Below are 11,991 nucleotides of genomic sequence, written 5' to 3'. Positions count from 1 at the left end.
ACAGTCAAGGGATGCAGCCATAAATATACATTTATCCACTCTCCCCCAAACTCCCTCCCATCCAGGCTGGCACATAACATTGAGCAGAGTTCCATGTGCTATACAGTAACTCCTTGTTGGTTATCCACTGTAAATACAGCTGTGTATATAGGACCTTCCCAAATTCCCTAACTAGTCCTTTTCCCCAGCAACCATAACTTCATTTTCTAAGTCTATGAGTCTCTGTTTTATAGCTAAGTTCATTTGTATCATTTCTTTTTAGATTCCACCTATGTGCTATGCTGTGCTTAGTCTCTCATATCTGACTCTTTGCAACCCCATGGACCCTTTCAGGCTTCTCTGTCCATGGGGATTCTCCAGGCAAGAATATTGGAGTGTGATGCCATGCCCTCCTCTAGGGGATCTTCCCAACGAAGGGATCAAACCCAGGTCTCCCACACTGCAGGCAGATTCTTTACCATCTGAGCCACCAGGACAGCCTATAAGGGATGTCATACAATATTTCTCCTTTTCTGTCTGAAGAATGTAATGGTTTTGATGAACCTAAAAAGGCAGGAAGCTCCTGAGAGTCTGGAAACCCTCTGCAGCTGGGTGATCAGGAAGATCCAAGAGTAGCTGTTTCTCAGCCCTGAAGTAACTTGTTCTGTTTAAGGTAGCCAAGTGACCACAAAATGAAGAGCATGTGGCTTGTCAAAGAGGATGCAACATAACTAAGCTAAATAATAAAAGTGAACATTAACTGAACATTTACTATGTGCTATTCCAAGTGCTTTACACGTTTCCTTGAATCCTCCAAGCAGACCCTGTGAGTTAGGTGCTGTCATCATGATACCCAATCCACCAAGAAGATGGAGGCACAGAAGCTAATAAGGCAGTTGCTTCCAAAGTTACCTATTGATGGAAGAGTCAGGAGTAAAGTTCAGGTCAGAATCCAGAACCCACTCCCCTAGATGTTATCATGCGTGGCACTCTGGAAACGACCCTAAAGTCTGAATAGTCTCAATATGGCTCTGGATATAATGGGCACCAACTCTTTTTTGTGTGCATGACTTCTTACTGTCAGGGAAATTTGCCTGACCAGTGTCTTAAAGTCTGTTTCTCTGATGGAAAATCCCCTACTGTTGTTAAGTGCTAGGTTGGTATGAACTGACTGTTTCCAGAAGAGTAGTAACCAGGGCTCGATGAACTCCAGGGCCCCTCCCTGCCTTGTGCTCAAAGTTCTAATGGAATTGCTCTGGACAAGATGCAAGGCAGAGCCTTTACCACAGAGGGAACCTATGGAGCTCACCAGGTCCACTGTATAGGCAGAACCTAATTTATACCTGGACATGTGTGCTAAGTCACTTGGGTCGTGTCCGACTCTTTGTAACCCTATGGACTGTAGCCCACCAGGCTCCTCTGTCCATGGTATTTTCCAGGCAAAAATACTGGAGTGGGGTGCCATGCTCTCCTCCAGGGGGTCTTCCCAACCCAGGGCTTCGAACCCACATCTCTTACATCTCCTGCATTGGCAGTTGAGTTATTTACCACTAGCGCCACCTGGGAAGCCTACTGGACACCATCCTACTAACCCTGAATAGTTCTGTGAGTTGCAGCTGCTCCTGGATCTGTTTGAGAAGACATTCACTGTCTCCTCCCTCGAGCCAAAGAGATAGCCATCTCACTTGCACCATGCTACACCTGTAGCTCTTAAAGACAAGCAAGGGGAAGTAGCTGCATAGTCTCCTACAAAAAGCCATACCCTCCTGTACTCTCCGACCTAAATACTTCCTGTCACACATGAGCAATTTCTGCTGTCCGTGAGGAAAAGCAACAGAGGGTAACAACTGTCTGCTCTTAATTCAAACAGCTTCTGTGTCCTTTCCCATGACTGACTGACTTTCTTCTTTCATCATTTCTGAAGCATTCCTAGATGTCTCCTAATTATATAAACAGATCTGATTTTTTCCAGCTTTTTACTATGAAAATGTTTAAATACACAGGAAAGCATTAGAGAAAAATAGTGCAATGAACACCCCAAACCCACCACCTGATGCAATTTTTTAACTCTTAGTGAGCATCTATGTTTCAATGGATAAATGAAATTCCTAAGGATTGGAAAAAGTTTCAGATATTCACAAGAAACCTAATTAATGACTATACTCAATGGTGAAATATTAAAATAATTCTAACACTGAAATCAGCAAAATATAACTGTTAGTGAGCCAAACTTTTTTTAAAAGGAGAAAGCATAAACACACCAATTAGGAAAGGAAGAAATAACCAAACACAGCAGAAATATATATATGTGAGTGTGTGTGTGTGTGTATAAAGATATACATATATATTTTGTTTTGCTCATATATATCCAAATATATTTGAAAACTTGTATGAAATGAATCAAAACTGACCCTAGAAAAGATGGAAAATCTAAATACACCAATTAGCACAGAGCAACATAGAATAAAGAAAGCTGTCATTTACCCTCTACACACTCTCTCCCCACCCCAAAATCATCAGCAGATAATTTAGCAGAACTGTTAAAGGTATGCATGGGGAATCCGCTGCTCAAAAGCAAATAAGCAAGCCAGGTTGTTGGAAAGGAAAGTTTGCTATATTTCAGATGCCGGCAACTGGTAGGAGAGGGTGGCTGACACTTGTCCAAAGGTCGACTCACCCCCCCCTGCCCTGCCCCCCTAACCTGGGGGTGAGAGTATTTAAGGTGTGTGGGGGGGCAGCATGCAGAAACAGCACAGTCATCTCTAACAGTCATCTTCAAATTGGTCATCAGTGGTCTGACTAGCATCATTTTGGTTGTTTTAGGTACAGTTAGTCTTCAGTTCCGGGGTCCATTTGTTACCATTTCTTTGTGATCAATTCTCAGAATTGTGGCAACTCGAGTCTGGTCATCATGGAGTTAACTTTTCCACCTGGTGTTTTAGTATCTATAAGACAGTTCATAGGATATGGCTCAGAATATTTATCTACAGCCCTTGAGAAAGAACTAAAGGTGCTTGATTATGCCTGATGACTACATTATTATTGTTTAGTCTCAGACTGTTTTCCTTTGTCTCCACATTTCTTACTTCTCTGATTAAACTTATTCTTTGATTAAAGTTCTCCACAAGCAAAAGGCAGGTAGAGAACACGGTAGAGGGGCAAGGACCGTATGGTTCTGCTCCATTTCAGAACTAAACACAGAAAATAAGGAAATCTTTCCAGCTATTTTCATAAAGCATTGCATCAGTAGGAAAACAGAAAAAAATAATAATACAGAAAAGGAAAACTACCCACTTATGAATATCAATGCAAAAATCACAAAATATTTGCAATAAGAATCCAGTGAAGCAGTGAAAAAAATAAGATACCATAATCAAGTGTAATTTTTCAAGGAATGCAGGATGATTCAATATTACAAACTCTATTTAAATAATTCACTATATGAATAGGAAAAAAAGAAACAATCATTTCCAGAGATGTTGGGAAAAAGTTTTTTCTAAAAATCAATTTATGTTCTTAATTTTTTTAGGTTCAGTTCAGTTCAGTTCAGTTCAGTCGCTCAGTCGTATCCGACTCTTTGCGACCCCATGAATCACAGCATGCCAAGCCTCCCTGTCCATCACCAACTCCCAGGTTCCCTCAAACTCATGTCCATCGAGTCGGTGATGCCATCCAGCCATCTCACTCTCTGTCATCCCCTTCTCCTTCTGCCCCCAATCTTTCCCAGCATCAGAGTCTTTTCCAATGAGTCAACTCTTCGCATGAGGTGGCCAAAGTATTGGAGTTTCAGCTTTAGCATCAGTCCCTCCAGTGAACACCCAGGATTGATCTCCTTTAGAATGAACTGGTTGAATCTCCTTGCAGTCCAAGGGACTCTCAAGAGTCTTCTCCAGCACCACAGTTCAAAAGCATCAATTCTTCGGCGATCAGCTTTCTTCACAGTCCAACTCTCACATCCATACATGACCACGGGAAAAACCATAGCCTTGACTAGATGGACCTTTGTTGGCAAAGTAATGTCTCTGCTTTTTAATATACTATCAAGGTTGTTCATAACTTTCCTTCCAAGGAGTAAGGGTCTTTTAATTTCATGGCTGCAATCAGCATCCTCAGTGATTTTGGAGCCCCCCAAAAAATAAAGTCTGACACTGTTTCCACTGTTTCTCCATCTATTTCCCATGAAGTGATGGGACCAGATGCCATGATCTTTGTTTTCTGAATGTTGAGCTTCAAGCCAACCTTTTCACTCTCCTCTTTCACTTTCATCAAGAGGTTTTTTAGTTCCTCTTCACTCTCTGCCATAAGGGTCATGTCACCTGCATATCTGAGGTTATTGATATTTCTCTCAGCAATCTTGATTCCGGCTTGTGCTTCTTCCAGCCAAGCGTTCCTCATGATGTACTCTACATATAAGTTAAATAAGCAGGGTGACAATATACAACCTTGACGTACTCCTTTTCCTATTTGGAACCAGTCTGTGGTTCCATGTCCAGTTCTAACTGTTGCTTCCTGACCTGCATACAGGTTTCTCAAGAGGCAGGTCAGGTGGTCTGGTATTCCCATCTCTTTCAGAATGTTCCAAAGTTTATTGTGATCCACACAGTCAAAGGCTTTGGCATAGTCAATGAAGCAGAAATAGATGTTTTTCTGAAACTCTCTTGCTTTCTCCATGATATAAAATGGGAAAAGATGAATATCTTCATAATGTTATATATCTGTAATCTCCAAAGTCAGAATTATTTTCAGTTGGGAAAGATAAAAAACTTTCCCAGTGAAGTTAGAAAAACAACAAAATGTTCATTATTGCCTACCAATATAAGATGCAAATATTCAAGAGAAATGAACAAGGAATTAGCAAAGAGAAGTTGAAAACTGAACAATTTTTAACTAGGAACTTCCAGAGAATTACCTGAAAAACTATTACTGCCAATAGAGTAAGATGGCTCAGTACAAAAACAATACACAAAAATCAATAGCTTATTATTAGTGAGAAATAGGTTACCGATAACAGAAATCATTCAAATTGATATAAGCAGAAGGTGATTTTTTGTGTGCAGTTCACAAAGTACTGGAAGGGCTGGAGGAACAGGACCTAAGCAGATTTCTGAGGAACCCTTCGTCAGACTACCTCTGCTGTGATTGTGTGTGTGCTAAGTCACTTTAGTCGTGTCCAACCCTTTGCAACCCCATGAACTGTAGCCCACCAGGTTCCTCTGTTCACGGGATTCTACAGGCAAGAATACTGGAGTGGGTTGCCATTTCCTCCTCCTTCCCCACCCAGGAATCAAATCCATGTCTCATGTCTTATATCTTCTGCATTGGCCAGCGGATTCTTTACCACTAACACCACCTGGGAAACCCTGTGCTGTGATGGGGTGCACCGCAATTCTGGGCAGGAAGTTGCTGGATCAGGAAAAATGACACACTCTGCTGGGAACCCCATTGTCTCATGCCCTGCCACTCTACCCCACATAACGGAGCTCCAGTTGTATTTTCTGCGCGTACAAAATCTAGATTCCATCCAGAATACTAGTTATTCTGCACTTGGCAATGTAGTTTTCAACTATAGAAAGTCAGCTCTAATGAAAAACTATAAAAATAATCTCTTTGGATCTAAAAGACTTTTAACTTCAGATGCTGTATTATAAAATGCCTTGTTTTGTGCTGATAAGAAACTCAATTTTATAAGCTTTCAAAATTAAACACAGCTGGTTAATCAACCATAGGGAAAGAGTCAGATAAGAATAAATTTAACTGTGTTCTCAAACAAAAGTGACAAATTTCTCTGTTGCTTTCCTGCTCTTCAATATAAAAGTAAGTAGGTAAATGTGATTCACTGTTACATTATTTCATTCCTCATTTTAAATGAATACCTTAAAGTTTATCATCAAAAATCATGAACAGGGTTTAGTTAAACAGAAATTGTGAGGCACAGCTAAGTGGAGATAATAATAGCCTAATAACGATATTTGTGAATCACTTCCAGTAAATCTGACATCCCAGTGAACTCCTGCTTGATATTCAGATGTGGTTCTTCATAAGTTATAACAAGCCCAAACAACTGTTAATCACGGAGGCTGGTACCAGAATTCACTGACTCCTTTCTGCAAAAGTAACAATCTAGACAGGATGACGAAATAGTTGGTAATAATCTCCTTGTGGAAGTATTCCAGCTACTAAGTAAAGAAAGTATGAAAGAATTAGAATCCAACCATATGAAATAGCAGAGAAGGCAATGGCACGCCACTCCAGTACTCTTGCCTGGAAAATCCCATGGATGGAGCAGCCTGGTGGGCTGCAGTCCGTGGGGTCGCTGAGGGTCGGACGCGACTGAGCGACTTCACTTTCACTTTTCACTTTCCACTTTCACACATTGGAGAAGGAAATGGCAACCCACTCCAGTGTTCTTGCCTGGAGAATCCCAGGGAGGGGGGAGCCTGGTGGGTTTCCGTCTATGGGGTCACACAGAGTCGGACACGACTGAAGTGACTTAGCAGCAGCAGCAGCATATGAAATAGTCCTGCCAAGAAAATCAAACCTGAATCTGATCAAGCTTCTACACTGAATAAACCAGGCTTCAGGGAACACAGAGGGGCAGAGGAATGGGTTTCACAGCACCACAAGGATGCAAACAGTAAGCAGAGGCTGTGGGCGTGCTATAGGACAAATGACCAGTTCAGTCAAGTAAATCGTAAGAGAGAAAAAGAGGGAGAATGAGGATGAGGATCCAGATTTTAGAAGTTTTAGGGGAACATCAGAAAGTTGCAAAGTATGTTAGGTTATGTTATTAAATTTATCAAGATGATCAGAAAAATATGGACAGAAAATATGAGAGGCTATCTAATGTACTAAGCTTACTATGCTATATTAGATTATATATTAGTATCATATATTAATATATAATATTAGTAGCATAACTATTAAGAAGTTATTACAAACTTATGCTGAGAGAAATATATCGAGAAAAAGATAAAGTTAATGTGGTACATTGTTAACATATAGGGAATCTGGGTGAAGGACATACGGGAATTCCTCACAACTGCAAATCAAAAGTTATGACAAAATGAAAAGCTAAAAGAAAATAAAATTGTGTCTCAATTCCACAAGTCTCAATTAAAAACAAAGCAACCAAGACAGAGGAAGTTGTCTTTCTAGAGCCACAAAGTCCTTGTTTACAAAAAAAGAAGCTTATATCTTCCACATGAATAGCCATCTGGGTACCATATTGCTTTGGTGTGTGTGCCTGTTTTTGTGCCAAATCCATACTTTTTTGATTCCTGTAGTTTCATAGTTTAGTTTGAAGTCAGTTGATTCCAGCTGTGCTTTCCTTTTATAAGATCACTTTGCCTTTTGGGGGTCCTTTTTGGTTCCTCACACATGACAGAACTGTTAGTTCTGTTTTGTGAAAAATGCCATTTTAATTGCATTAGAGATTGAATCAGATGTATAAGGTGCTTTGACTGGAGGAACATCTTAATATTTTTCCAATGCCTGATTATAGAAATTTTTTATATTTATTTTTATTTACATATTTATTTACTTGACTGTGCTGGGTATTAGTTGCAATACATGGGATCTTTTTTTTCAGTTGCAGCATGTGGGATCTAGTTCCCTGACCAGAGATTGACCCTAGGCGCCATGCATTGGGAGCGGGGAGTCTTAGCCTCTGGACCACCAGGGAAGTTCTCAGGATATTTTTCTGTTTGTTTCTTCTTCAGTTTCTTTATTGAAGTGTCTTACAGTTTTCATTGTGAAGGTCTTTCACATCATTGGTTAAATTCATATCTAGGTATTTTGTTCTTTTCAATGCAATTGTAAATGTGTTGTTTTCTTAATTTTTCTGATACTTCTTTATCAGTGTGTAGAAACTCAGCTGATTTTTGTTTATTGCTTCTGTATCATGAAACTTTACTAAACTCATGTATTACTTGCAACTTTTGGTGGTTGGATGTGGAAAACTGTAATTCAAAAATCCCATTGTTTCTACCATATCCCAGTCATCCACAGCACTCAGCACAGTAACTACTAATGCAGTCTTCCCACAGTAGAGATAAATAAGCAATAAAGTCTCATTTTCCCATTTTATTCGCAATGCTTTTCATATGTATTTTTAGTGGTTTTACCCCTTTTTCTTGGCTGCGCTGGGTCCTCGTTGCCGTGCACGGTTTTCTCTCGTTGCGGTGAGTGGGGGCTACTCCGTGTTGCGGCGCACGGGCTTCTCACTGCGGTGGCTTCTCTTGTTGTGGACCACAGGCTCCAGGTACACAGGCTTCAGTAGCTACAGCACCTGGGCTCAGTAGTTGCGGCTCAAGAGCCCTGGAGCTCATGGGCTTCGGTAGTTGTGGCACACGGGCTCAGGAGTTGTGGTGCACAGGCTTAGTTGCTCCCGAGACATGTGGAATCTTCCCGGACCAGGGATTGAACCCCTGTCCCCTGCACTGGCACGTGGATTCTTACCCACTGTACCACCGGGGAAGTCCACTTTTTGTATATTGTCAGTTCTCACACACAATGGAATCTAATTTGGCTATTTCATTCAATTTCCACCAGTCTACTTCCTACTCTATGTCTCTGTCATGCTGATTTGCTATGGAGCTTTGAAGTCCATTCTGATACCTAGTAGTAAGGCAAGCAGATAATGATTGCTGGTTTTTAACATTTCCTCACACAAAGAATTTCTTCTCTATTGTAAGGCACTTATTCTTTTAGTTAAACATTGTTTGTTTTATTCATATACACACACATACACACAGTTTAGTATTCTTTTATTTTCTGCTGCACTGTGTGTTCACTGTTTTGTGAGGGCTTTCTCTTATTGCAGTGAGCAGGACTTACTCTTTGTTTTGTTCTGGTGCTTGGGCTTCTCATTGTGATGGCTTCTCTTGTTGCAGAGCACAGGCTCTAATCACACAGGCATTGGTAGTTGTGACACAAGGGCTCAGTAGTTTCGGTTCACGGGCTCTAGAGCTCAGGCTCAGTGGTTGCAGCACTAAGGCTCAGTCAAGAGCCCGAGAGCTCACGGGCTTCAGTAGTTGTGGTGCATGGGCTTAGCTGCTCTGAGTCATGTGGAAATCTTTCCAAACCAAGGATCCAACCCACGTCCCCTGCATTGGCAGGCAGATTCCTATCCACTGCACTACCAGGGAAGTCCCAAGTTGGTATTCCAATTAAAATGACATTGGATTAACTTTTAAAAAAATATTTATTTGTCTGTATTGGGCCTTAGCTGTGGCATGTGGAATCTTTAGTTGAGGCATGTGGGATCCAGCTCCCTGACCAGGGATCGAACCCAGGCCCCTGCACTGAGCATTCAGAGTCTTAGCCACTGGACCACCAGGAAAGTCTCTAGGTTTACTTTTGAAAGAATCAACTTTTTTAATATCAAGGCTTCCCAAGAGCATGGTATGTCTTTCCATTTGTTCAGGTTTTGTATAAAATAATTTTCTTCATAAAGATGTTCCTTTTCTTATTTAAAATATGTATTTGATAGTTTTTATTGCTATAGTTCTTGCTATGAATACATTATTTTTCCTATTGGCTTATTCTTTATTAACTACAGTGATACAGTACTAAATCTCTGGGGTTTTATGCAGTCATATCACCAGCTTATGTTTATCTCTTCTTTTCCAATGTCTTGACCAGCTATTTTATTTTGTGTGATTGTACTTGCTAGAAATAATAATGTCAATAGCAAGCATTCTTATCTGGTTCCTAATTTTAATTGAAATCATATTTCAATTAGCTCTACTGGCATGTTTGGTAATTGGCTTTTGTTATATTTTAAAAATCTGCTTTTGTCCCTATTTTTATAGAGTTTTTAAATTAAGAATGCTGCTAAATTTTATCAGAAGAGTTTTCAGCATCTATTGATATGATCATATCATTTTTTATTTAATTTTTTATTGTTCTAGCTTATGTTGCTAGATTTTCTGATATTGAACAGACTTGTATTTCTAAAATAAACTTTTCTAGATATTATTTATTATCCTTTTGATAAATACCAGATTTAGAGATTTTCTTCTTATATTCAAAAGCAAGCTTGTTCTATATTCCTTTCTCTAATTTTTAAGTTTTAGGTTAAAGTTATGTTGGCTTCTCAAAATGAATCATAGAGATTTCCATCTTTTTCTATGACCTTAAATAGTTTAAATAACATTGAGATTATCTTGTCTTGAAATGTTAGACAAAATAGAGCTGTGAATCTATCTGGTTCTGCCCCTTTTTATTACTGAATCTTTAATTACCTTTCCAGTCTTCAAAATGTAATTGGACTACTCAGGCAACCACATGTGTGCATGCATGCTTAGTCATTTTGTGACCCCATGAACTGTAGCCCACCAGCTCCTCTATCCATGGGATTTCCCAGGCAAGAATACTGGAGTGGGCTGCCATTTCCTCCTCCAAGGGATCTTCCTGACCCAGGGATTGAACCCAGGTCTCCTGCATCTCCAGCACTGGCAGGTGGATTCTTTATCACTCTGCCACTTGGGAAGCCCCACCCAGCAAGCCCCACCCGGCTGCCACTGGTCTGCCTAGTTTATACCTTCCCACCCTAGAGAGTAGTCTACCTCTTGACAAACCTAGCCAGCTTACAGAGAGCCAACAGTTGGCTTTCTCATTCAAGTGACCTACTCCTCTCAGGAGAAAAACCCACACCAGCTACCCTTATTTAACAGTGTTTGTTCATAAATATAATTGGATTCTCAAGTACCACCAAATATTTGAATAAAAATCAATAGCATGAAGAAAGAGGCACAAAGATGAACAAATGGGCAACAAACATCAGAGAAACCTGAGGTGATTAGGAAACTAAAAAATTTTTTTAATTTATGCAATATTTGGGAAGTCCAGTGGTTAGGGCTCTGTGTGCTCAGTGCTGAAGACCCAGGTTCAATCCCAGGTTGGGTAAATAAGATCCCACAAGCCATGCAGAAGAGCACCGCCCCCAAATTCATGAAGTACTCAAAATGATTGAGTGGGTATGACTCTCATTAAAGCATATAGTCTGTAAGGAAAAAGGAGCAATCAGAGGGGAAAAAAGTGTTTTGGAACATTAAAAATACAAATATCAAAAAAATTACACTGAACTGTGTGAATAATAAAATGAAAATAAGATAATAAGAAATCATATTTAAATTTAATGTCATATAGTGGAAACTAGAAGGTAAATAATTCAAAAAAAAGGAATAAAAAACATGGAAGATGGATCCAAAAGTCAAAGATCTAAGAGAAGTTTCAGAGACAATGGCAGAAAAAAAATAATCTAAGAAATAGCAGAAGAGAATCTCCCCAAACTTCATGAAGTCTTCATTTTTAAATGATCTATGTAGAGGCAAATAAAATTAATTTTTAAAAGACCCACTCCTAGGCTCAATCGAGTAAAATTTCAGAACTCCAAGAGTAGAGAAAATCCTGAAAATTCTGAGAGAGGCAATGAGAAAATAGGTTACCAGAAGAAACAAGGATAAGGATGGCACCAAGCACTTCCTTGGCAGTTCAGTGGTTAAGACTCCCCCACTCACATTGCACAGAACACAAGTTCAATCCCTGGTCCAGGAACTAAGATCCTGCATGCTGCTCAAAGTGGCCTAAATGAATAAATAAACTAATTTCAAAAAAAAAGAATGGCACCAAACTTCTCATCAACACTTAATGCTCAAAGACAATTGGATAATATTTCAAATTTTCAAGGATAGGGAAAGGTTGGAATATTTATATTACTCAAATTTTTATAAATAATATTTTTACTTGGTAAAAGAATGAAACTATATTAAAAAAATTTTTAGAGTCTCACTCTCATCCCTATTTTCTCCATTCTCCACTCATCTGTCCCCAAAGGTAATAATCATTTCTGTTAGCTTCTCATTTATTCTCCAAGTTTGGAAAACAAGTTTGAACTTAAATTTCTAAACAATCAACCCAAATCAAGCCCCCCAAATCAAACAGGTTTGGGCAAAATAATTGCATATGCAACACACAAGCATTCAGAGTGTAGTGTACCATGGGGTTTTT

The sequence above is a fragment of the Moschus berezovskii genome, chromosome 9 (genome assembly GCF_049115385.1).
Source record: "Moschus berezovskii isolate FMDL1 chromosome 9, NW_MosBer_1.0, whole genome shotgun sequence".
In the NCBI taxonomy this organism is placed as follows: Eukaryota; Metazoa; Chordata; class Mammalia; order Artiodactyla; family Moschidae; genus Moschus; species Moschus berezovskii.
Note: the sequence above shows the minus strand (reverse complement) of the source record.